Source organism: Hylobates moloch, unplaced genomic scaffold (assembly GCF_009828535.3).
Source record: "Hylobates moloch isolate HMO894 unplaced genomic scaffold, HMol_V3 SCAFFOLD_14, whole genome shotgun sequence".
NCBI classification, from domain to species: Eukaryota; Metazoa; Chordata; class Mammalia; order Primates; family Hylobatidae; genus Hylobates; species Hylobates moloch.
In genome coordinates, this window is record NW_026652289.1 from 99,441,512 (window position 1) to 99,468,389 (window position 26,878).

Here is a 26,878-nt window from a genome sequence, read left to right on the forward strand (position 1 = left end):
CGCTCTGTCGCCCAGGCTGGGGTGCAGTGGCGCGATCTCGGCTCACTGCAAGCTCTGCCTCCTGGGTTCACGCCATTCTCCTGCCTCAGCCTCTCCGAGTAGCTGGGACTACAGGCGCCCGCCACCACGCCCGGCTAATTTTTTGTATTTTTAGTAGAGACGGGGTTTCACCGTGGTCTCGATCTCCTGACCTCGTGATCCGCCTGCCTCGGCCTCCCAAAGTGCTGGGATTACAGGCGTGAGCCACCGCGCCCGGCCTCACTTCTAGATTTTAAACATTTTTCCAACCTCTATAAGCTAGAATAGATGGGGATCTGTTTTTTAACAGAAATTTTAAGCTGTTTTAGAGAAAAATAAACTTGGCTCAAATGACAAACGTGAAATTATCAAAATTACAAAGCATAGGAGGATGTGGGAGAGGGTTGCAGTGTTCACAGCACATAGGAAAGTATTTCCCAAAAAATATATATTAAATGTACTTCACATATAACAGAAGTTAAATGCAGAATACCATACATATACCTATCCAAAATCTGTTAATAATTTCAAACGAGGTTTGATAAGTAAATTGGCCTCCACCAATGATCCAAAGATATACCAGTAAAGCTTGATGCCACTGAGGAGGAAGAGAGCCTGGTTTAAATGACTGAAATTCATTCAGTCATTTAAGCAGTAGCTAATGAGCACATCAATTAAACATCTAACAAACAAGAACTGTGGATGTGCCACTATGTTAAGAACCAAGAATGTGGCTCTAGAAGAGCAACACAGTCTAATAGATAAGCTGTTTGTGGAAATGCCCAAAGAAAATGCATGGAAAGAAGAACTATAGGGCCTGGCATGATGGCTCATGCCTGTAATCCTAGCACTTTGGGAGGCCGAGGTGGGCGGATCACCTGAGGTTGAGAGTTCAAGACCAGCCTGACCAACATGGAGAAACCTCGTCTCTACTAAAAATAGAAAATTAGCCGGGCATGGTGGCGCATGCCTGTAATCCCAGCTACTTGGGAGGCTGAGGCAGGAGCAACATTTGAACCCAGGAGGTGGAGGTTGCAGTCAGCCGAGATCGCACATTGCACTCCAGCCTGGGCGACAAGAGTGAAACTCTGTCTCAAAAAAGAAAAAAAAAAAGAAGAACTGTAACAGAAGTATGCGCAAGCCGTTGGGGAGATGGGAGGGCTGGGGAGATAGCACAAGAGGGAGGAGAAGGAGCCTACCATGTCTAAAGAAGGAATCAGAAAAACTTCACATAGGGGCATTTGAGCCAAGGACTAAAGTCAGAATGTGAGTGTCCAGGCACACAGAGGGACAAGTGACAAATGTGAATGGACAAAAATTACACAGTGCACTAGATAATGTGGGGAACGACTTTACCTCACATGTCAGCCAAATAAGCATTATCCTTTCAAGATAACAGAAACTGTAAGCAAATAATTCTAGATGCCAATCCAAAGCATGTAACTGAGTTTTGATGGAATTTGGTAAGGAATGCCTGATGCTCAAAATTTAAAAAAAAACGACCAGGTTTAAATCCATCAGGAGGGAACACATCTTGGGCTGACTGATGCGGGCGGGTGAGGGTTTGAGGGTTTGCACTTGCAAAGTTATAAGAGACTAAGGTAAATTAGGATGCATTAAAGGACTTCAGCAGTGGACATGGCTGAAGGGATGCATGGAGGTAGGGGAGAATGTATTCAGAACAGAGGCTGAAAACATGGGAAAGTGTTTGAGACCTGGGCCTAAAAGGACTGTGACATGGCACTAAAAAGTTTGTTATCCTCTGGGCAAGGGAAGGCCACCATGGGCTCTTTATGCAGGAGAGGACCATGAGATGTGTGCCTTAGAAAGATCTCTATGGCAGCCACATGGAGACAGGAAATACACAGAGCATCAGGAGGCTCTAATGTTACCGACTGAATGTTTGTGTCTCCCCAAAATTTGTATGTTGAAATCTAATCCCCAATGTGATGGTATAAAGAGGTTGGTCTTTGGGAAGTAATTAGGTTTTGAGGATAGATCCTTCATGAAGGGGATTAGTGCCCCTATAAGAAGAGGCCAGAGAGCTACCTTTCTGCCTTGTGACAATACAGTGAAAAGTCAAGTATCTGCAACCTGGAAGAGAGCACTCACCAAAATCTGAGCATGTTGACACCCTGATCTCAGACTTTCAGCCTCTAGAACAGTGAGCAATAAATTTCTGTTGTTTGCAAGCTATCTGGTCTATGGTACTGTGTTATAACAGTTTGAACTGGCTAAGACATATGGAAAGAGATTTTGAGGGTTTGATTTGTGTTGGCGACAGCAGGGATGAAAAAAGAAGTGGTTAATTTGAGATATATTTAGGAGGTAGAAGTCAATATAACTTCTTAACAGACTAGTATAGAAATTCAAGATAACCGAAACTTTTAGTTTGGTAAATAAATGGTATATCATTAACTGAAAAAGGAAAAGATGGTTTGAGAAGATGATAATTATTATAACTAACACTGAGCACTATTCTAAATCCTTTAAAGCACTAACTCATTTAGTCTTCACAACAACCGTATAAGGTCCCTAAATCTACAGATGAAAAAAACCAGCGCACAGAAAGGTTAATAAATTTGCCCAAGGTCACACAGCCAGAAACGGCAGAACCAACATGTGAACTCAGACACACTCTCAACTACCACATTACACTGTATGGTACACAACCAGTTAAACATCTCTCATGTCTGAGGGACATCAAGGGAGTTGTGTTTAATTTGCATTTGGAAAACAGACCTAGGGCTCACAAGAAGAATATGGCTATGAATTTTAGTGTCATCAACATAATTGTATTTCCTGAGGCCATGGGAAAAATGAGATGGACATTTAGAGTGAAGAGAGAACCAAAATGTAAGGAGCAGCAAGAAAGATCCAAGAAGGACACTAGGAAGGAGATTTTTCAAGCAGTGATTGTCCACAGGCTGGCTCAGTTGCCACACCACAGCGGTACAAACTTGAAGTGGTCTGGACCTTCTCCGTGTGAAAATGGCGAATCCATTCACTGTTTGCTGGATGAATGGATTTACCATCTACCTGTCTGCTGGATTTACCATCTAGCTAAAAGATAGCTAAAAGATTCCAGCTTAGATTATGTCATCAAGAAAGGAGGCCTGATAGAGTATGAAATGGGGAAAACAAGAAAAACAAACAAACAAAAATGGATGCTCTCAGCTCTTGAAAGGATGATTTATACCCGTGTTTGAGCAAAGCAGATTCTGCCTTCAGAGAAGCAGCAGCAAAGCTAGCTCATCTCTCAAGCAGCACCCCATCTCATCCATCACCCACTTCCCCTACCTGCCCCCCAGCCTACTCCATGGGACCTCTACTCTGCCAAGAGGGCAGGGCCCCAGCCACGCTGCAGCAACACCAGAAGCGCACAAGAAAACGTGCTGTTGCATAGACAGCGCAAATAGTGGCTCTTGTGATAATCAGCTTTTGTTTTTAATGGGCTTCACATGACTCATCAGCTATCATGTATGCTATAGCCTGAGCTCTGGCTCTAAATCAAACAAGTTCAAAGGGAGGAAGAAAGGAATAACAGCAAAAGATGAGCAGATATCTCAAGAAACCTTAATCCTACGGAGGAAAAACAGAAATGGACGCAGGAAGAAGACAGTTTCCCCTTTGAGCACTCAGGTACCGAGGGTCCAGAGAGGGCGGAAGCTGAAACAGCCGCAGAGAGAGGCAGCCTAGTTGCCATGGTGCCATCCTGCCAGCCAGCAAGGTTTCACCAGACTGTTCCCTTTCTGCCACAGTTCCTGTCTTGTGGGCAGCAGAAGCACCAAGAAAGAAGAAAAATGGTTGTTTGTATTCTTATGGCTGCAGGGTCATATCTCTATGACTTAACTATTTCTACCAGTGACAAGGAGAAAGTGCTAAGAGACAGAGAAAGCCGCCAAGATGGGGGTAAACTCCTTTGGAATGTATTCAATCCAACTTCATTCTGTGGATAAAATGCCCTCATGAATAAACACTCATCCCCAAAACATCTTTTTTTTTTTTTTTTTTTTGGTATTTATAATCCAAGAAACTTGACAGAGAATGTCAGCTTTTTATCAAGGCTCTTTCCCACGGTGACTTCTGATACTGGGGGTTGGGGTTCGTTCCCAGGTGAAAAGCATGAGTTTGTGGCAAAGAAAACAGTATTGTTTGGTCACCACACTGGAATGGAAGCCAGGACATTCTGAAGGATGCCTTGGCACTAATACAAATTAGCAAATGACTTTAGCACTTCTGAGCCTCAATTTCTTCATCTGTGAAATGAGAAGAATGGACTGGGTGAATATGAAGCCCTTCCACTCTCTTAACCTATGCTTATGGGTGCTCAGGGCACGGGAACCCTTCCAGGTGACTCTTGCGGTTAGGCTGTCCACGTGTCAGGACCCTGATTGTGCCCCCAGGGACACACAAGTATGAGAGTGGCTACAACTCAATGGAAGCAATAAGTAAACACATACACACTCAAAAAGTTCGATCCCTATATTCGATTAAACCATGGGTTAGTAGACAGGAACCATGTCTCATGCATCTTCACGCACTCAAAATCCAGCCCAGTCCAGGCGCTGGGCTTAACAAATGTTTACTGCATGCATTTCGAGGCAAATCTTTAAAATGTCATATTATGAAGCTTTTCCGACATGTCGGTTATGAATTGAATTGTGTCCCCCTAAAATTCACATGTTGAAGCCCTAACTCCCAGTACCTCAGAAAACAATGTTTCTTGGAGCTAGGACCTTTATAGAGGGAATCAAGTTAAAAAGAGGTCATTAGGGTGGGTCCTAATCCACCCTCATGGTCTCTTTACAAGAAAGGAACTGGGATCACAGATATGAACACAGGGAGGATGGCATGAAGAGACATAGGGAGAAGACAGCCATCCACAGCTAAGCAGAAAGGCCTGGAACGGATTCTCCCTCACAGTCCTCAAAAGGGACCAACCCCGCTGACATCTTGATCTTAGACTTTCAGGCTCCAGAACTGTGAGGCAATAAATTTCTGTTTTTGAAATCACACAGTTTTAAAGCCACCCAGTTTATGGTACTTTGTTATGGCAGCTCTAGTAAACTAACACAATATCCAGAAGTAGAATTATATAATGAAATCTCCCATCACACTCACCACCCAGATCTTTCACTCCAGCATACTTCATTTTGTATCTCTAAAATACATGGACATTTCCTTACATAACAATACCCTTATCAAACCTAACAGAATTAACACTAATTTAAAACAGATTTAATTTAATTTAAAACTAATTTAACATTTAATTCCTAGAAGAAATAAACCTTATACTAAAACACACACTTACATTCCTCCGTTAAAACTATTAACACTATTAGGCTGGGCGTGGTGGGTCATGCCTGTAATCCCAGCACTTTGGGAGGCTGAGGCGGGCAGATCACTTGAGGTCAGGAGTTAGAGAGCAGCCTGGCCAACATGGTGAAACCCCATCTCTACTAAAAATACAAAAATTAGCCAGGCATGGTAGCGTGGGGTCCCAGCTACTCAGGACACTGAGGCAGGAGAATCACTTGATCCTGGGAGGCAGAGGTTGCAGTAACCCAAGATTGCACCACTGCACTCAAGCCTGGGCTACAGAGCAAGACTCTCTCTCAAATTTAAAAAAAAAAAAAAAAAAAGCTATTAACACTACCAAAAACAAAACACCAATAAGCTTGAAATTTTGTCAAACAACCCTCAGAGGATAAGCAAGACTCTCAGAATAATTCAATTTCCTAATCAGCTCTCATATTCAACAATTTCCTGAAAGTAAAAACCTGTGTTTCTTTATTCAAGTACAGAAAAGAAAGGAAGAATGCAGTCAGTATTCATAACCACTCCCCGGTCACTGAAAATGCACTTTTCAAACTAATCCCAAGAAATTTAGTAGACATCATTAAGTCTTTAATTTAAAAACAGTACGTGCAATGGTATTGTATGTTATATTACACATAATTTAGGCGCATGAAAATTGACATGACAGACCTCAAAACCACTACCAAAAAAAAAAGATAAATACAAAACCATACCTTTACAGGGTAGAGAACCGCTTGCTAGGATTTTCTAAAACGTTAGAGACTGGAGTTACCGATGCTTCAACAATTGACAACTTCCAATCACATATCCTCTTCAGGAAGGTTACTTTTTGTCTAATGTTAAGACAAAGAGAAATGTTAAAGTCAGAATGGCCTACTTAAAAAGTTTTTCAAAAGAGTCTTTGGAAAAGCAGTTCGCTCCATCAACTTTCAAAACAGGCATCGCTGTAAAAACCCACAATCCAGCTAATTAGTCTCAGCTGTTTGTCATATGGCACTGCAGACCAGTCAAGTGATTTTTGCCCCTTTCAAGCTTACCAAGTTCCAATTCGACTGGCCACTCAGAGGGCGGCTTTATTAACCTCTTCTGGTGGTAGAAGACTCGCACTTCAGCTCTTTCTTCTGCCCACCTACCCCGTGAATCAAAAAAGTACAACATTTGTTTTCTTGAGAAAACATTTAGAAAAGTATTGTATTCTCAAGGCCCTTAAAGGTTATATTCGTATTGTTGCTTACAAATACAATGCCTGATCCAAACAAACAATACGGGAGATCAAATGGAAGTGACAGGAGGGATGGGACTAGATTACCCAGACCTTGCAGCTGGCCTCCAATTCCACAAGTAAAACTGCCTACAAGGGAATCCACCCAGATATCTTGCTGGCATCTCAAATCCAACATGTCCCGTACTCACCTCCTTTGCTTTTCTCCACAACCTTGCTTCAAACCCACTTCTCTTCCTGTGTCTTGAATCACACAATCCCAACACAGCCAGAAATCTGATGGTTCTCATTAACTCCTCCCTCTCTGCCCCTCCCACTTCCAATTGGCCACCAAGTCCTAAGGATATTCATCTTCTCGCGCTTACTCCAAGTTTTGATTATTTCTTGAACGGCTATAATAAACCACTTATTTGGTTTTCTGGTCCCCACGTATTCTTGACTCTGATCCATCCTCCACACCACACCCAAAGGGATCTTTCCAAAAGGTAAATGAGAGTCCATCACTCTCCTGTTAATGGCTCCCCACAATCTCCACAATAAAATCCCTACTCCTTAAGTTTCTGCCTTCAGTATCACCTGCCTCCTGCCTATAAGCCGCTAGAGTCCAGCCATCAGTACTTTTTATAATTCTCTAAGTTAAGCGGTTCTCAAACTGTGGTTCCAAGACCAGTATTATCAGCATCTTCGGGGAACTTACTAGATTTGCACATTCTTGGGCCCACCCCACTGTATCAGAAATTCTGAGGACAGGGCACAGCTGTCTGTGGTTCAACAAGCACTCCAGGTGATTCTGATAAACACTAAAGTGTGAGAGCTGCTGCTCTAAATCCACCAAGCTCTATTCACTAAGACAATCAGCTCCCTGGCTCCTTGTGCCAGCAATGCTGAGCTGGATACACCTTCCCTGTGCTTACTGTTTCTGGAACTGGTCACCCCTGTATGCTAATTATTCAATTTATTTCTTGGTCTTTGTTGTTGTTTTGTGACAATCTTGAAGACAGGGGTTGTATCTTGTTTTTTATCCATTCACCCCATAATCACTTATTGAGCACTTATGAATTATTCGGTGAAATGTTGGACATAGGACTAACCAAGCTATCCCTTGCCTCTAGGAGAAGCTACGCTTTCATTTTGGCAGCTCAAAGTGTGACTGAAGACTCAATCTGTCCAATCTAAAAAAACCGCCACTGGCCTCAAGAAATGTGGGCAGCTAAGAAAGTCTGAGCACGACCAGTCTGACATCTCTTCTCACGGTAAATGAAATGGAATTTTTGTTTCACACTTGACGAAAATCTCATGAAAATGCACCCCTTTCTCTTTTATATCACACAGCAACCTCGAGAATTTTGAGAACAATTTAGTAAGAAAATGTATCAAGATTTTTAAATCCCAGATTAAAATTCATCAGAGTTAGCTTCCTTTAATTACAAGTTCATATTAGCACTTCTCAACCCTCAGGATATATAGGAATCTCCTAGGGATCTTTCAAAATGCTAATTCTGATCCAAGATTACTGTAGAGGGAGATCGAGACCATCCTGGCTAACACAGTGAAACCCCGTCTCTACTGAAAATACAAAAAATTGGCCGGGTGTGGTGGCGGGCGCCTGTAGTCCCAGCTACCCAGGAGGGTGAGGCAAGAGAATGGCGTGAACCCGGGAGGTGGAGCTTGCAGTGGGCTGAGATCGTGCCACTGCACTCCAGCTTGGGTGACAGAGCAAGACTCCGTCTCAAAAAAACAAAAACAAACAAGAAAATCCTGTAGGGGGCTCAGGAGTCTGTATTTCTCCTAGTAAGCACCCAGGTGATGCCCAGGTAATATTAACATTCCTAATTCGGGAACTACAATTTGAATGGCAAGTAAAATTATGACAATACCATTCTTCATAGTCTGCTTAAAGCAACAAAACCTTTTTTGGATGCTTTTGTATTGAAAGCTTTCTAAAATATCTTTCAGACTTCAGAATCAAGATGGCATGCTCAACATGTACCTGTGGTTCTGCTGCCTCCCAAAATCTCACTAATATAACAATAAAGAATGTTTTATTTCTTTTAGACATAAACTCACAAGGACAAAGATCAGGTAGTGGAAGCAACAAAATGGTAGAAGCTGGAGAGTAGATGGACTAGAGGTAACTGATTAGCAGACCCCGGAAAGCTGACTCGTCATCTGCCAGTAGGGAAATCCAAGAAGGAACTCATCACAGAATCTCCAGAAAGTCTCAGGGATTCAGAACCCCAAAACTTCTGGAATTTGGGGGACAGTAAAATAGGGACTCAAAACAGCCAGAATGATGGTCATCTGCTTAAAAAGCAGCTCAGCACACCAAGAGAAGAAGAAAAGCAAGAACGAACTACCAAATAGAAAATAATGAACAAAATGGCATAGTAAGTCCGTATCTATCGATAATTACTTTAAATGTAAATGTATTACATTCTCCAATTAAAAGACATAGAGGTTGGGCACGGTGGCTCACGCCTGTAATCCTAGCACTTTGGAAGGCCAAGGCGGGCACATCACTTGAGGTCAGAAGTTCAAAACCAGCCTAGTCAACATGGTGAAACTCCATCTCTACTAAAAATACAAAAAAATTAGCCAGGCATGGTGGAGGGCACATGTAATCCCAGCTACTAGGGAGGCTGAGGCATGAGAATGCTTGAACCTGGGAGGCGGAGGTTGCAGTGAGCCAAGATCGTGCCACTGCACTCCAGCCTGGGCGACAGAGCGAGACTCCATCTCAAAAAAAAAAGTAAAAATAAAAATAAAAAATAAATAAAAGACATAGAATGACAGAATATATATAAAAAATAAGATGCAATTATTTGCTGCCTGAAAGAGAGTTGCTTTAGATTTAAGGGCAGACAGACTGGAAGTAAAGGGATGAAAAAAATATTTCATGCAAATGGAAACCGAAAGAAAGCAGGGGTGACTATACTTACATCAGAATAGACTTCAAGTAAAAAACAGTCCCAAGAGACCAAGAAGGTAGTTATGTGGTGACAAGGAGGTGAATTCATCAAGCAGACATAACAGTTGTAAACATGTAGGCACCCAACATCAAAGCATCTAAATATATAAAGCAAATATTAACCAAACTGCAAAGAGAAATAGATAACCATACAATAACAGTAAGGGATTTGAATACCCTGATTTCAACAATGAATAGATCATCCAGATAGAAAATCAATAAGGAAATGGCAGGTCTGAACAACATTATAGAACAAATGGAATTAACAGGCACATACAGAACTTTCTATCCAACTAGAGGAGAATATACATTCTTCTCAAGTGCACATGGAATATTCTTCAGGATAGAACATATGGTAGGCCACAAAACAAGTCTCAACAAATTTTAAGAAGATCGAAATCATATTAAATATCTTTTCTGACCACACTGATATGTAACTAGAAATCAATAACAGGAAGAAAATTGAAAAATTCACAAATATGTGGAAATTCAGTAACATAATCCTGAACAGTCAATGGGTCAAATAAAATCAAAAGGAATTTTTTTTTAAATCTTGAGATACATGAAAATAGAATATAACACATCAAAATTTTAGGGGATTCAGCAGAAGCAGTTTTGTTTTGTTTTGTTTTGTTTTTTGAGACAGAGTCTGGCTCTGTGGCCCAGGCTGGAATGCAGTGGCACCATCTCGGCTCACTGCAAGCTCCGCCTCCCGGGTTCACGCCATTTTCCTGCCTCAGCCTCCCGAGTAGCTGGGACTACAGGTGCCCGCCACCACGCCCTGCTAGTTTTTTTGTGTTTTTAGTAGAGACAGGGTTTCACTATGTTGGCCAGGATGGTCTCGAACTCCTGACCTCGTGATCCGCCCACCTTGGCCTCCCAAAGTGCTAGGATTACAGGCTTGAGCCACCGCGCCCGGCCTGCAGAAGCAGTTTTAAGAGGGAAGTTTACAGTGATAAATGCCTCCATTAAGAAAAAGAAAGATCTCCAGTAAACAACCTAAGTTTATATTGCTACAAAGTAGAAAATAGGGAACAAACTAAGCCCAAAATTAGAAGAAGGAATGAAATAATAAAAATTGGAGCCAAAATGAAATAGAGACAAAAAAAAACAGAAAAGAAAGAAAAGATGAATAAAACTAAGACTGTTTTTTGAAAAAAATAAACAAAATTGACAAAACTGGCTGGGCGTGGTTGTTCACGCCTGTAATCCCAGCACTTTGGGAGGCCAAGGCGTGCAGAAAACCTGAGGTCAGGAGTTTGAGACCAGCCTGATCAACATGGTGAAACCCCGTTTCTATTAAAAATACAAAAATTAGCCCGGTGTGGTGGCGGGTGCCTGTAATCCCAGCTGCCTGGGAGGCTGAAGCAGGAGAATCACTTGAACCTGGGAAGCAGAGGTTGCAATGAGCTGAGATTGCATCACTGCACTCCAGCCTGGGTGACAAAGCAAGAATCCATCCTTAAAAAAGTAAATTTTATATATATATATATATATATATATAGAGAGAGAGAGAGAGAGAGAGAGAGAGAGAACTTTAGCTAGTCTAAAAAAAGAGTAAAAACTCAAATAAATAAAATTATAAATGAAATAAGAGGTGTTACAACTGATACCACAGAGGTACAAAGAATAATAAGAGATACTCTAAATAATCCAGTCGGGCACAGTGGCTCACGCCTATAATCCCAGCACTTTGGGAGGCCAAAGTAGGTGGATCACTTGAGGTCAGGAGTTCAAGACCAGCCTGGCCAACATGGTAAAAGCCCGTCTCCACTAAGAATACAAACATTAACTGGGTATGGTGGTGCGCACCTGTAATCCCAGCTGCTTGGGAGGATGAGGCAGGAGAATCACTTGAACCCAGGGGGCAGAGGTTGCAGTGAGCCGAGATTGCTCCATTGCACTCCAGCCTGGGTGACAGAGTGAGACTCCATCTAAAAACAACAACAAAATAAAGACAAAAAAACAGTGGGCAAAGCACAAAAAAAAAGAACAGCAAAGGAAACAACAAAATGGGAAGACAACTGGCCAGGCACAGTGGCTCACACCTGTAATCCCAGCACTTTGGGAGCCCAACGAGGGCAGATCACTTGAGGGCAGGAGTTTGAGATCAGCCTGACCAACATGGCAAAACCCCATCTCTACTAAAAATACAAAAATTAGCTGGGCACGGTAGTGGGCAACTGTAATCCTGGCTACTCAGGAGGCTGAGGCACGAGAATCACTTGAGCCTGGAGGCAGAGGTTGCAGTGAGCAGAAGTTGTGCCACTGAACTCCAGCCAGGTGACAGAATGACACTCCACCTCAAAAAAAAAAAGAAAGAAAGAAAAGGCAACCTATAGAAGGGGAAAAAAATGTAAATCTGATAAGAGGTTAATATTCAAAATATACAAGAACCTCATACTACTGAATATCAAAAAACACCCCCCAAAAGAAAAAAAAATTTAATGGGCAAAAGACCTGAATAGACATTTTTTCAAAGAATACATAAAAAATGGTCAACAAGTATATGAAAAAGTGCTCGGCATCACTAATCATCAGAGAAATGCAAATCAAAACCACAGTGATTTTGATTACCTCACATCTGCTAGGATGGCTAATTTAAAAAAAAACAAAAACAAGAGATAAGTGTTGACAAGGATACAGAGAAGAGGGACCCTTGTACACTGTTGGTGGGAATACAAATTGGTACTGCCACTATGGAAAACATTATGGGGCTTCTTTAAAATAATGTTTTCAAAAATTTTAAAAATAGAATACCATAGGATTTGGCAATCCTACTTTTGGGTATAATACATTGAAAGAATTGAAATCAGGATTTCTAAGTGATATCTGTACTCCCATGTTCACTGCAGCATTATTCACAATAGCCAAGACTTAGAAACAACGTCAATGTCCATTGACAATGAGTGAATGAAGAAAATGTGGTCTACACATACAATGAAAAAGTATTCAGCCTTAAAAAAGAAAGAAATCCTGCCACCTGTGACGATACGGATAGGCGGAAGGTAATATACTAAGTTAAGTAAGCCAGACACATAAAGAGAAATACTATGTGATCTCCCATATATTTAATATATAGAATCTAAATGTCAAACTCTCCAAGCATGGTGGCCACTCCTGTAGCCCCAGCTACTCAAGAGGCTGAGGCGCGACAATTGCTTGAGCCCATGACTTCAAGGCTGCAGTGAGCTCTGATCACGTCACTGCACTCCAGCCTGGGCAGCAGAGCAAGATCTTGTTTCTAAAAGAAAAACTTTTAATTTAAAAAAAAAGTAACTCAAACTCCCAGAAGCAGAGAGCAGAATGATGGTTGCCAGGGACTGGGAGGAGGGGGAAATGGGAAGGTCATAGTTAAACAGAACAAGTTTCAGTTATGCAAAATAAATAAGTTCTGAAAAGCTATTATGCAGTATTGTGTCTATGGCTAAGAAGATAGATCCAGTGTTAATTGTTCTTACCACACACACACACAAATGCAATAATAATAATAAAGGAGGGAGGATAAAACTTTGGGAGGTGATGGATGCGTTTATGGCCTTGATGGTGGCGATGGTTTCAGGGGTGAATAATTATCCCCAAATTCCTCAAGATGTATACATTAAATATGTACAGCCTTTTTATCTGTCAATAATATCTCCCATAAAGTAGTTTTTAAAAAAATAAGTTGTTAAGTAGGGGAAGGAAAGAACGAACAAACAAACGTAGGAACAAATGAACAAACTCAGGTAAGAAAGAGGGGATGAAAATGGTATACTTGTGGCAGGGGTGGATGGAGCAATGAGCTAAGTTCTCTTCCTCTGTAATAAAGTATCAATAGATAATGACTCAAACTGAAAAACTGACCACAGAAATATAAATATGTCATTTAGAGACCAGATGTGTAAACTACTGCAGGACTTCAGTGGTTAACCCTGCGGAGCAGGAAGTGGGCTGGGGGAGAGGAGTCTACTGGATTTTTCTAACGGCCCTTGTAGAACAATGTCCATGTATAACTTTGGTAAATTTGGCGGGGCATGATGGCTCATACTTGTAATCCCAGAACTTTGGGAGGCAGAGGCGGGCAGGTCACTTGAGGCCAGGAGTTCGAGACCAGCCTGTTTGCCTCCATAGTAAATGGCTCCTGACCGCTGTATTGATTTTGTGTCTTTTGTTAATTTATATTTCCTTCTCCCTCCCCTCACCTTTGCTGTCAGGCAGCTATCCCTCACCACAGTAATCAGTGTGCCTTCCTGGGACAACCCCTACCCCTTCCGATGCACTGTTTTTAATTGACAAGACACCTGGAAACCAAATGACCAAGCTTATTAGAACTGTGTGTAAAATGAAGAAAAAATGGGCACCAAAAAATGTTCTGAAAGTTGCTCTGTGATGCAGGTTGGCAATTTTCAATACATTAACCATCTGTCTAACTCAGAACCCTTTGGCCTTCCTATCAACTATGGGTCAGTAGGCTGGGTGACACTCAGTGGGACCAACCATCCCAGTTTAGTGCGGACTGAGTTATAGCACTGAAAGTCATGCATCCCTGGAAACCATATCCCAGCACTGGGCAAATTACTTCATCTTCTACAACCTGTTTCATCATCTGTAAAATGAAGGATAATATCTGCTTTGAAAGATTGTTGAGGATTAAATGAGAAAATGTTTGTATCATTCTTGACACATGTGGTAGCTGTAGCTATTATACTCACTTGCATATTGTTATTATCAACCCTAATATCAGGTAGAAAAAGAAAGTATTCTTAGAAACATAACCTGTAATTTGCTTTATATATAGTGGACTTCAGGAAGCTGCAATGTTTGCTTTTGTGAATTTCCTTCCCATTTTGTAACACACATTTTGTTTTAGGGACTAAAACATATTAAAGAAATTTAATAGTTCAACATTTCTGATTTCTCTACTGGACAAAAGCCTGGCAGGTTTCCACTATCCTTTCATAGACATGACTCTTTTACACTATGGGAGCCTGGGGTATTGATGTCAGTAGCTGCTTCGAAACTTGTGAACAGAAATCAGCCTGTCACCTCACAAAGAAGGACATCACACATCATATCTGAAATTTGTTTTTAATTTCCATTTCACTTTTTTCCTTCATAATAGCACCAGATTATTCAGTCTTCTAAGTATTATTATTATTATTATTTTTTTTTTTTTTTTGAGATGGAGTCTCACTCTGCCGCCCAGGCTGGAGGGCAGTGGCAGGATCTCGGCTCACTGCAAGCTCCGCCTCCCGGGTTCACACCATTCTCTTGCCTCAGCCTCCCAAGTAGCTGGGACTACAGGCGCCCGCCACCACGTCCGGCTAATTTTTTGTATTTTTAGTAGAGATGGGTTTCACCATGTTAGCCAGGATGGTCTCGATCTCCTGACCTTGTGATCTGCCCTCCTTGGCCTCCCAAAGTGCTGGGATTACAGGCATGAGCCACCGCGCCCAGCGCAGTCTTCTAATTATTTAGTGAATTCAGTACATTGGTGTGGGGCTGAAAATCTGCATTTCTAAGTTCTAAGTTCTAAGCCAAGTCATTCACTAAATATGTCAATTCTATCCCTGAAAAATAAGGGCTTTTATCACCAAACAGATGAAATACCATTTCTGAACTCAAAAGCTGAAGCAACTCCCTACTCCACAGTTCTTAGTTATAGCCTGAAGGAAATTGCTCGCATCTATGCACCCCACAGACAAAAGGGCACAGCTGCTAAAAGAACAGTTCCAAACTTTGGAATAGATAATGGAAAAGATCACAAGTTACTCAAAGCCAAAATAGGGCCTAGGAACCCTCTAAGAAGCAGCAGAGACAGCAGAAAGAGCCAGGCAGATAAGACTCTTCATAAAGGCTCCCACGGCCCCTCCTCCCATACTCATATTTCTTCTCCACCCAGTGTCCAAGGCCTGTGACCACAAAACACAGGAGAACACAGAACCTCAGAGAAACCTTGAGGGGCAACTGGTCAACCAATTAGGGCAGGTGAAAATGGATCCAGGACTGGCAGCAGAATCATCTAGGGTATGTGATGAAAATCTGAAATTGTGGGTCCCATCCAGGCCTCTGAATTAGGATCTCTGTGAGGGAGGCCTAGGGAATTTGCATTTATAACAAGCTTCCCAGGGGCTTTCTGCTTATACACAATCAAGTTTGTAAGCCACTGTTCTAGAGAGACAACAGATGGCAAAAATGTACAACTATAGTTAGGCAAATAGCCCGTACATCAAGATCATATTTAACTTCTACTAGCCTCAGATACCAAATCTGTAAAATAGGGATAATACCGACCTAGCAAGGTGGCTGTGAGAATTAAATGAAATAAGGAATAGCCTCACGCACACTGTCTCACATACAGCAGGTGCTCAGAAAAAGTCCATTCCCTCGCTTGTGTATGGCATTCTAATGAAGACTTACACCAACAGTTTTTGAACAAATATCACCTGTTTTGAATAAATATCACCAAGGAAAGCAGACGGCTAGGAAAGTTAAGGCCTCAATGTTAATGACCCATCAACTACAAAGGCTGAGGTCAGCAGCTTTAACCAGCAATTGAGTCAAGAAATGTACCTGTAGACAGTGGTTCTCAAGCTTCGGGGTGCATCAGAGTCACCTAGATGGCTTTAAAACACAGACTCTAGGCCCCACCAGAGTTTCAGATTCAGTAGGTCTGGAGTGGGGCTGAAAATCTGCATTTCTAAGTTCCCAGGTAGTGCTGATGTTACTGGTCCTGATCTCACACTTTGCAATAAAAAAAGAAAAACTATGCTGTGCATATTTCCTGTTTGACACTAGACTGGTTAGTTACATGTAAATAGAGAAAAAAAACTAAGAAACCAGCAATTTCTGAGGCTGTGCTGCCTCTGTCCCTGAGAATCTTACTATGTTGTTTGAACAATGCACAGAGAGGACAGGAAGATTTGAGTTCTATCTTCCCACTCACTTGCTGTGTGACTCTGCATGAGACATATGATCTCTTCCAGCCTGAGTTTACTCAGGCTGGGAGTAAAGGTGAGCTAGGCACTGGTTCCCAAACCAGGTTGTCCACCAACAATCACTAGAGCAGTATTTAAAATAAAACATAGATTCCCGGGCCCTAGCCACAAACCTAATAAATTAGAATCACCAAAGGAGACACTGAAAAATGTGTTGTTGTTTCTTGTGGGTATGGCATTTTTTTATATACATATACTTCAAGTTCTAGGGTACATGTGCACAACGTGCAGGCTTGATACGTAGGTATACATGTGCCATGTTGGTTTGCTGCCCCCATCAACTCATAATTTATATTAGGTATTTCTCCTAATGCTATCCTTCCCCCAGCCCCCACCCCCTGACAGGCCCCGGTGTGTGATGTTCCCCTTCCTGTATCCAAGTGATCTCATTGTTCAATTCCCACCTATGAGTGAGAACATGCGGTGTTTGGTTTTCTGCTCCTGTGTTACTTTGCTAAGAATGATGGTTTCCATCTTCATCCATGTCCCTGCAAAGGACATGAACTCATCCTTTTTTATGGCTGCATAGTATTCCATGGTATATATGTGCCACATTCTTAATCCAGTCTATCATTGATGGACATTTGGGTTGGTTCCAAGTCTTTGCTATTGTGAATAGTGCCACAATAAACATACATGTGCGTGTGTCTTTATAGTAGCATGATTTATAATCCTTTGGATATATACCCAGTAATGGGATGGCTGGGTCAAATGGTAATTCTAGTTCTAGATCCTTCAGGAATCGCCACACTGTCTGCCACAATGGTTGAACCAATTTATACTCTTTTGTGAGCATGTTTTAAACAAAAGCTCCCTGTGCGATTTTCATGTACGGCCAGTTTTGAGAAGCATTAACATGGTAATCTTTCTTCAGCATTAAAGCTCTTGGGTCTTTTTGATTTCCAATTCACTGGGTCCTGAGTCTATACTTACCCAGTAGCCTTCTCCTTTTATATTTTCTTCACCTGGATATTCTTCCTAAAGGAAGCATACACTGTCCTCAAAAAAAGGAATCTCCTCTGCTTAGCAGTTCCATTTCTCATATATCAGTAAACTGGCATTCTGGTTTCATTTAAAAAATAAAGTCCAGGATGGGCACAGTGGCTCACGCCTGTAATCCCAGCACTTTGGGAGGCCAAGACAGGCAGATCACTCGAGGTCAGGAGTTCGAGACCAGCCTGGCCAACATAGTAAAACCCCATCTCTACTAAAAATACAAAAATTAGCCCAGCATGGTGACACGCTCCTGTGGTCCTAGTTACTTGGGAGGCTGAGCTAGGAGGATCCACTTGAGCTCAGGATGTTGAGGCTGCAGTGAGCTGGGTGACAAAGACAAGAAAGAAGGGAAGGAAGAAGAGAAAGGAAGGGAAGGAAGGGGGAAGGGAAGGGGGAACGGAAGGGAAAAAGGAAGGTAGGAAAGGAAGGGAGGAAAAATAAGAAACCAGAGGCCCTTACAGACCACAGCTACATATTTGGATCTTATACCTACTACAATGAAAGCAACTAGGGGATTTTAAGCAGAAGGATATGACCTGAATTCCTTTAATTTTTTAAAATTTTGTCTCATGTTCTTCAAGAGTGTGAATTCCTTTTTTTGGACATCGCTGGCTTTGTGTGAAGAATGGGCTATGGCAGGGAGGGGCAAGAATTGGAACAGAAAAGTGGCAGTACAGGCCTTTAACCAGCAGCTGGCACAGGGCAGGCACTTGGATATTTCTGCACTGCTTTAACATAGGGAAATCATAATATACTTGTTTCACTTCCTAACGTATTTCAGAGGAGCTCAAGGAAGAGACTCTGTGTGTTAGCAAAGTTCCATCTAGATGTCACTTCTTTTGAACAACACATACATTTTGGATTGTCCACAGTACAACTGGCTCCAATCAAGAAGTATTAGAATAAGAACATAAAAAGCACACACCAGGGAACCATCAGACCAGGCTTCTGGAACCATCCCTGCCATCAATTAGCTATGTGACCTGAGGCACAGCTCTGGACTTCTGGGAGGGGAGCCTGGGCTACAATTTCCAAGGTCCCTACTAGCTCTTAAATTACACAATTCTGTAAGTGTAACAAATGTGGTTTCCTTATCTGGGTGGCAAAATAGGCTGATGACTCAGGGTGAGGTTTTTTGTTACAGATTTTCAACCTCCCAGAGAAGCTCTAGTGAAGCTATAATCAGGGTGTTAATAAAGAAACTGTCCGGTGTTATTGTTTCCTATCCAGGGTATGGTGGTCAGCTGGAAATATGGGAAGTAGACATTCCTGGCAGCTGAGAGCTTATCGTGCAGAGACTGAGAACCCAAGTCGCTGTGTAACCCTTCAGGTACACGTTCTCTGTGGTCCCCTGCTCACGTGGCTTCCGCTCATGTGGAAGCACACAATAGACAGGCACTGAAGACCAGCCTCTCACTTCCTCCTGCTTGTAGGCTGTTCCCAAAGGGTCCACTGCTCTCCTATGGCCAACCTGGCACCTCCACGAGAACCCCATTTTGCATGATCCCTGGGGGCAGTGGTTCTGAGCCTCAACTGCAACTGCCCATCAGATTCCCATGTGGAGACAATAAATAAATAAATAAATAAATAACAGCCTGAGCCCTACCCCACGTTTACGGACTTAGAATTGGGGTGAGGGAGAGGTTAGAAAGACGTCAGCGGTAGAGTTACGCTTAGTTCGTTTCACATGATGGAGAGAACGTGTAACTTGGGAAACCGCAAGCCAAAGAGGTTGAATGAGTTGTCTACTGCAGGGCTTCTTAGCCGCGGCACTGCTGACATTTTAGGCAGGATAATCCTTTGCTGGGGGCTGTCCTGTGTACTGAGAATGTTCTGCAGCATCCCTGGCCTCCACCCACTAAATGCCAGGAGTAACTCCCCAGTTGTGACAGTCAAAAATGTCTCCAGGCATTGCTAAATGTCCCATGTGGGGTGGGGCAGGGGAGAAAATCACCCCCAACTGACGTACACTGGGGTGATATCACATAGTTAATACTCGACCTACTGATTCCTGACTGTGTTGATTCTTCCACGTTCAAGCAGGAGCTCACACAGGAATGAGCCACCGCCTGAAGATATACCACAACCCACTTCACTACACAACCCACTTCACTACACAACCCACTTCACTACACAACCCACTTCACTACACAACCCACTTCACTACACAGCCCACTTCACTACACAGCCCACTTCACGACACAGCCCACTTCACGACACAACCACTTCACTACACAACCCACTTCACGACACAACCCACCTCACTACACAGCCCACCTCACTACACAACCCACTTCACGACACAGCCCACTTCACTACACAACCCACTTCACTACACAACCCACTTCAAGACACAGCCTAGGGCAGATGTGGGACCTGGGACAGCTGACCTTGTCCCTAATGAGAAAAGCCACATTAGGTCTCCAGCATTTGACTGTGAGGACAATGCCTTATCTTTTCAAGGACTGTTACACCTCTTCACTCATTCTTGGAGTTGTTTCCTTGTAATGATGAGATTTATTATGAAAATCACTATTTTCATAATGATTTCTTAGCAAGAAACAAAGAAATCCTGACCACAATCATAGGTTATATTTTAAAATTCTTTAGTTTTGCAAATGAACATTAAGTCATGACCTATTTCTGTATGTTTCATTTCCCCCCTTATTAGGGCTACTACAGCAAGAATCAAAGTATCCTATTATTGTGTTTAACTAGCTGATTTAGACCTTGACTTTGCTTTTAATGATACAAATACACAGGAGATTAGTATTCAGCCATACCCTGATAGGACTTGACCAGCCGCCCAGGTGGTGGGATCAGGCCGAGGTAGATAAACTGTAGCAAGTAAGAATGAACAGATTTTTCAGTCTCTTGGCAACCAACTTTATTATTATGCTTTGACCTGGCAGCTGGTAAGACTTCATATGAATTAACCAATGAGACTATGAAAAAACAAGATTAGTGGTTCTGAAATAATGGTATTCAAATAGCAGTTAGAGAAAGCAGTTCATTTTCAAGGCTGCTTTCTTTTAAATAGGTATAAATAATTGTAATAAAAAATAATCAAATCTCGTTTAAAAAGAACAGATCTCTAGTGAGCAAGTCACATACACCTGTCCACCTACCTTGGTCCTTGTCATATGTATATCTTCCATATTTATTCTACTAAAATAAAAAGGGGTGAGGAGTTTTGTGGGAATAGGCCACTCAAAGCAAGCAGGCTTTCCATAAGACAACACTTAGTTGTTGTGGAATTACACTCAGTAAGACCACCTTAATCAAAGCACCTTACAATAAATACTCCAGAGGGTCAAAAGTGTTAACAAAACCGTAAAAAAATAAAACCACATTGAACTACCGGCTTTCTGGCATAACAGCAGGGACAAGAACCACATGGGGCCTTCAACAGTCATGCGGCTCTCAGAGAAAAGTCAAGGTGTCTCATGAGAATGGCTTTGGCTGCCACATGTTGGATCTGGGGACTGAAGGACAGTATGATAATGAGGTGATCTGGAGTGGATGGCTAGAGACGTGATTAAAGGTCAACATGAAAACATAAGCAACTTTTTTATGACCTCTTAAGGGAAGGGATTATGCAGCAGAACAACCGCTGGTCCCAGAGTCCTACTTCCAGCTCTGCCACTAACTCTATGTGACTTTGACAAAGTGAATTTACCTCTCTGGAGTAAATTCCCTTAACTATAAAAGACTAGAGTAAAATGAAATGTTATCTGACTTCCTTCTAATTCTAATACTCCTTGGGTTTACAAATCGTCTCTTTTGGATACATGCACAATCACCAAAAATCAGCCATGGCTCCATCACTCTTTGCACATTTTCACGATCGATGCATTTCCTATGCATAAGCAGAACCTCCAGCTAGGGCTGCCAGACACAAAACAAGACACCCAGTTAAATGTGCATTTTGGATAAAGAACAATTTTTTAGTAAAAGTATGTCCCAAATAATGCATAAGATATATGAAACAATTATTCGGTGTTTATCTGCAACGCAAATTTAACTTTTTTTTAGTTTGCTAAATCTGGCACCCCACCTCCATCCCCACATAGAATCAAAACTCTCACTCCACACACATGGGAGGTTGGCTGACTAAAGCATTACACAGCAAACTTCCGTTTAAGGGCAACATATACAGAGGAAAAAACGAACAAAAACAGGAAAGGAGGAGCCAAACTTTCAGCATTCCTCTTGAGTAAGAGAGGCATCTGATTTTACTTGACACTAAATAAAATATGAGTGTTACTAGACCTCAAACATACAAGTACCTGCACAACCAGAGAGTCCAAACAGAGCTGAATGCTCTCTACTCCACACACCTTACCCTACAAACATAAGCAAATTACAAACCCTTTATCTCTGCCTCCAGCTCAGGGCTCATGTCTGCACCTAGCTTAAGGGAAACCAAATCATAAACTCAAACTTCCTGACCAAGAGGCAGAAGAACAAATACGGTCCAAGCAAAACCTGTAAGAGGCATAAAAAGTGAAGGCTATGGAAGGGAAAAATTACTCTCTTCAAGAACCAATCTTGTTTTAGCAATGGCAAGACAATTTCCCTTCTTAGCGGCCTGGCCAACGTGGTGAAACCCCGTTTCTATTGAATAAATAAATAAGAAATGAATTTCCATTTTCTTACATTTCCAAAAAACTTCACTCTTCTTAAATCAGCACAAGAGGCCAACACCCTGGAGATAGGCACTGAATGGCCCTGTCCAGTTTGCCCAGGATACAGACAGAGGGCTCCGGTCTGCCACTGTGGGAAGGACCAAAAGCCTCACCTTTCTACTTATTTGACCTTTCCCTTTTTAAGGAAGATAAGACTATTATTTTTGGGAAAGTAGGACAGAAGACGAGAGACTTAGGAGATGTTGGTGTATCTATAGACATTGCTTCTCTTAGAAAAAAATGGATGGAATAGTGGGAAAGAAATAACAGAACACTCTAAGACATACCATCCTGAATGTGCCCAATCTCCTCTGATCTTGGAAGCTAAGCAGGATTGGGCCTGGTTAGTACTTGGATGGGAGAAATGGCAGAATGATCCCTATTGCTCCGTCTTCCGTTCCCTGTTTCATTAGTTCAACACATATCTTTCTGAGTGCTTAATATATGTCAGAAACCATTCTATGTGCTATGGACATCACAGTGAACAAGGCAGATTACTGGCCATCCTGGAGCTTGTGTTCTACCAGTGAAAGACAAATGTTGTGTGTGTGTACTGGTTTGTGTATGACAGTTCTATAAATACTCTAAAGAAAACAAGGCAAGGTAAGGGGGCAGAAAATGATGGGACGGGTGAGGGATACTATTTTAGACGGGGTGGTCAAAGAAGGCCTCTCCAGAAAAATAGCTTTTCACCTGAATGAAATAAATAAGAAAGCCATGCAGACATCTGAGGGGAAAAGCATTCCACGCAGAGGAAACAAGTGCAGAGGTCCTGAGGTATGGCTGGAGCAGAGTCAGCAAAGGAAAGAGTGATAGCAGATGAAGCCACACTCTATGCAAGGGCTGTATAGACCATGGTGAGGACTCTGTCTCTTCTGAGATAAAAAGCCATCAGAGAGTTTCAAGCAGAGTGACATAATACACTCTGGCTGCTGTATTAAAAATAGAGTGTGGAACAGTAAGGGTGGAAGCAGGGAAGCCCTTCAGAAGGCTTTTGCAGTAATCCAGGTGACGGAGATGATAGAATTTGGTGGAAGCAGCAGAAGTGGTGAGAAATTGTTATCATCCTAGATGTATTCTTTTTTTTTTTTTTTGAGACGAACTATCACTCTGTCACCCAGGCTGGAGTGCAATGGCACGATCTTAGCTCACTGCAACCTCCGCCTCCTGGGTTCAAGCGATTCTCCTGCCTCGGCCTCCTGAGTAGCTGTGATTACAGGCACCCACCACCATGCCCCGCTAATTTTTGTATTTGTAGTAGACACAGGGTTTCACCATGTTGGCCAGCCTGGTCTTGAACTCCTGACCTCAGATGATCCACATGTCTCTGCCTCCCAAAGTGCTGGGATTACAGGCATGAGCCACCGCGCCCAGCCAGATGTATTCTTAAAGTAGAATCAGTAAGATTTGCTGAGGAATTTTTTTTTTTTTTTTTTTTTTGAGATGGAGTCTCACTAGGTTGCCGAGGCTAGAGTGCAGTGGCGTGATCTCAGCTCACTGCAACCTCTGCCTCCTGGCTGCAAGCGATTCTCCTGCCTCAGCCTCCCGAGTAGCTGGGGCTACAGGCACATGCCACCACGCCTGGCTAATTTTTTGTATTTTAGTAGAGATAGGATTTCACTGTGTTAGCCAGATGGTCTTGATCTCCTGACCTTGCAATCTGCCTGCCTGTCTCCCAAAGTGCTGGGATTACAGGCGTGAGCCACCGCACCCGGCCTGCTGAGGAATTTAATGTGGGGTATAAGAGAAAGAATCAGGAGTGATTTCAGGGTGTTTGGTGTGAGCATCTGGAAGAGTGAAGTTGCCATTCACTAAGATGGAGAAGACTAGGGGAAAGCAGCTTTGGGAGAGAAAACTCAAAAGTCTGGCTCCTAGAGATTGTTGCTCACTTCAAAACCCTTACATCTATTCTAGAACCAAAACAACAGAAACTGAGAAGCTGATTTTAAATTTCATGTGGAAGGCCAGGCACGGTGGCTCATGCCTGTGATCGCAGCACTTTGGGAGACTGAGGCAGACAGATCACCTGAGATCGGGAGTCCAAGACCAGCCTGACCAACATGGAGAAACCCTGTCTCTACTAAAAATATAAAATTAGCCAGGCGTGGTGGCACATGCCTGTAATCCCACCTACTCAGGAGGTTGAGGCAAGAGAATCACTTGAACCGGGAAGGCGGAGGTTGCAGTGCACCGAGATCGTGCCATTGCACTCCAGCCTGGGAAATCAGAGCAAAACTCCATCTCAAAAAAAAAAAAAAAAAATTCATATGGAAATTCAAGGGACTGGATAGTCAAAACAATCTTGAAAAAGAACAAGGTTGGAGGACTCACATATCCTGATTTCAAAACACTATGTAGCTACAATAATCAAGGTAGTATGATACTAGCCTGAGGACAGACATACAGATCAATAGAATAGAACTGACAGTCCAGAAATAAACCTTCACATTCATGGTCAATTTATCTCAACAGAGGTGCCAAAACTATTCAAAGAGGAAGAGTCTTTTAAACAAATGGTGCTGAAAGAACTGGATATCCACACGCAAAAGGTTGACGTTAGACCCCCTACCTCACACCATATTTAAAAATTAACTTAAAATGCATCAAAGAATGAAATGTAAGAGCTAAAAACTATAAAACTTTTAGAAGAAAACATAAGTATAAATCTTCATGATCTTGAATTTGACAATGTTTTCTTAAATTTGACATCAAAAGCACAAACAACAAAAGGAAAAATAGGCTGGGTGCAGTGGCTCAAGCCTATAATCCCAGCACTTTGGGAGGCTGACGCAGGTTGATCACTTGAGGTCAGGAGTTCGAGACGAGCCTGGCCAACATAGCAAAACCCTGCCTCTACTAAAAATACAAAAATTAGCCAAGCATGGTGGCACACGCCTGTAATTCCAGCTACTCTGGAGTCTGAAGCAAAAGAATCACTTCAACCCAGGAAGCAGAGGTTGCTGTGAGCCAAGATCATGCCACCACACTCCAACCTGGGCAACAGAGTGAGACTCTGTCTCAAAAGAAAAAAAAAAGAAAAATAGATTAAATATACTTCAACAAAATTAAAAGTCAAGGCAGGTCACAGAAATTAAGGAAGGAAGAAAAAAGGGAGGGAGGGAAGAAGAGAGAATGGTAGAAATGAAGGAAGAAAAAAGTAAGAATGAAAACGTAAAACAACATAAACCAACATAAAATACAGAAAATAATGATCCTCAGTCAAGTTCCTTCAGCATTATATTAACCTTTCTTCACTTCTAACCATCTGCAGAAACTGTTTTCCAGATTGTATTTTCCCTCTAAAGCAAGTTTTTAAGAAGGCCAAAAAAAAAAAAAAAAAAAAAGAACAAGAACAGTGAGTGGAGAATCAACAAATTTAATTAGCAATGATTACAGAAAACTTACATAGCTCAACTCTATAATCCCTCTACCCCCAGCTCCAGCATCTGACTAATCAACCAACCATAAAAAGTGAGAATCCATCCAGAAGGAAAGAACAGCTGTTAAGCCGTAGGGGTAAGGAAGACCCTGTGGCAGAAGACCCGGAGGCCATATGGGCCCAGGTGGCCAGCAGGAATGGAAAGGCTGGGAAGGCTCCTCAGTCCAGGGCTCACAAGATGCCCTTCGCTTCAGGCCTGACTTTGCTGAACTGGTGATCTATTGGGACAGAGACAGGCTTTGGCAATAGTTACCAAAGCCTGTCATCCTATCAGCCCCACCGCCAGCCCGGACCGGAGCGCCTGGCTGCCAGGTAGAGTTTTCAGTCTAACTGACAGGAGAAGCCGGTCTGCAGTCCAGACCCTCGCCCACCGGAGGGCAACCAGGCTAAACAGTTAAACTGAAAGCCAAAGAGGCAGGAATGAACCGGGGTCGGGGACTTTCCTCCTTTCCCTCCAGGAAGGTTTCCTACCCCTGATGGGCACCCTCGCACCTGGATGCAACCCGGAGGCGACCTGAGACCCTGGCCGGACCTGGGACCGCACCTGGCCGGCACCAGGCAGTTGTCATCACTGGGGTCTGCGCTGAGGGCCTGGGAAAGAAGCCACTTTTCAGGCGGGCTTGGGCGCCCTAGGACGGCCCCAAGGGGACGCCTCGCTCGACCCTCCCGGAGGGTCCGGACCCGCCGCGCGCCTCCCGCTCCTCAGGCCCCCTCACCTGGCTCGCCCCGCGCCGCGTCCACCCGCTGCCGGCCTTTTTCGGGTCGTTGGCGGGTATTTTCCGCCCGGCCCCACATCACTTCCCGTAAAGGAGAGCGAGGTGGGGCGGGACCTTCTCTCCTCCACCTCCCGCCTCCTCCTGTCACCTCGGGAGCGGCCCCCGCCCGGCTGTCTCGCTCTCCCCGGCGGCCGCGCCTCCGAGGGGTCCTCTGTGAGCCCCGAAAAGGCCCCGCTCGCCTCCTTTGTCCCAACACTAGTTTCCACTGCGCCATTCTGGAAGGCGCTAGAAGATAAAGGAGTGTTTTCGTTTTGGGGACACAGGAGGGACATTTACAAACTGCACCAAGGACCGGTGCGCGGCGAGGTGTCGTTTAGGGACTCTCCCCTATCCACCTCCCCCAAAAGCCGTGTTGTAAAGGTGTTTTCCGGGGCATCAGCTCGCGGTCGCCACCGTAGCAGCCGGAGGTGCCGGCCCCGCCCGGGGTTCCCGAGTCCGCGCGGCTCCTGAGGCGGCGTCCCAGGCCCGG

At 43.1% G+C, this 26,878-nt stretch overlaps 1 protein-coding gene across 4 annotated transcripts in view; it reads right to left on the reverse strand.

Annotated features, from left to right (window-relative positions):
- RAB27A (RAB27A, member RAS oncogene family) overlaps positions 1-26,448 on the reverse strand; it is an 83,492-nt gene extending 57,044 nt beyond the window's left edge. The window contains exons 1-3 of one of the 4 annotated variants that reach the window (XM_032174400.2): positions 26,350-26,403; positions 9,502-9,628; positions 6,054-6,173 (exon numbers count right to left, since the gene is read on the reverse strand). The gene's annotated coding sequence lies outside the window, so the exon portion shown is untranslated. Of the gene's footprint in view, positions 1-6,053; positions 6,176-9,501; positions 9,629-26,125; positions 26,188-26,349 lie in introns of those variants that run through there. The other 3 variants (XM_032174399.2, XM_032174401.2, XM_058427701.1) reach the window with 3 other exon arrangements.
- Between the last annotated feature and the right edge of the window lie 430 nt (positions 26,449-26,878).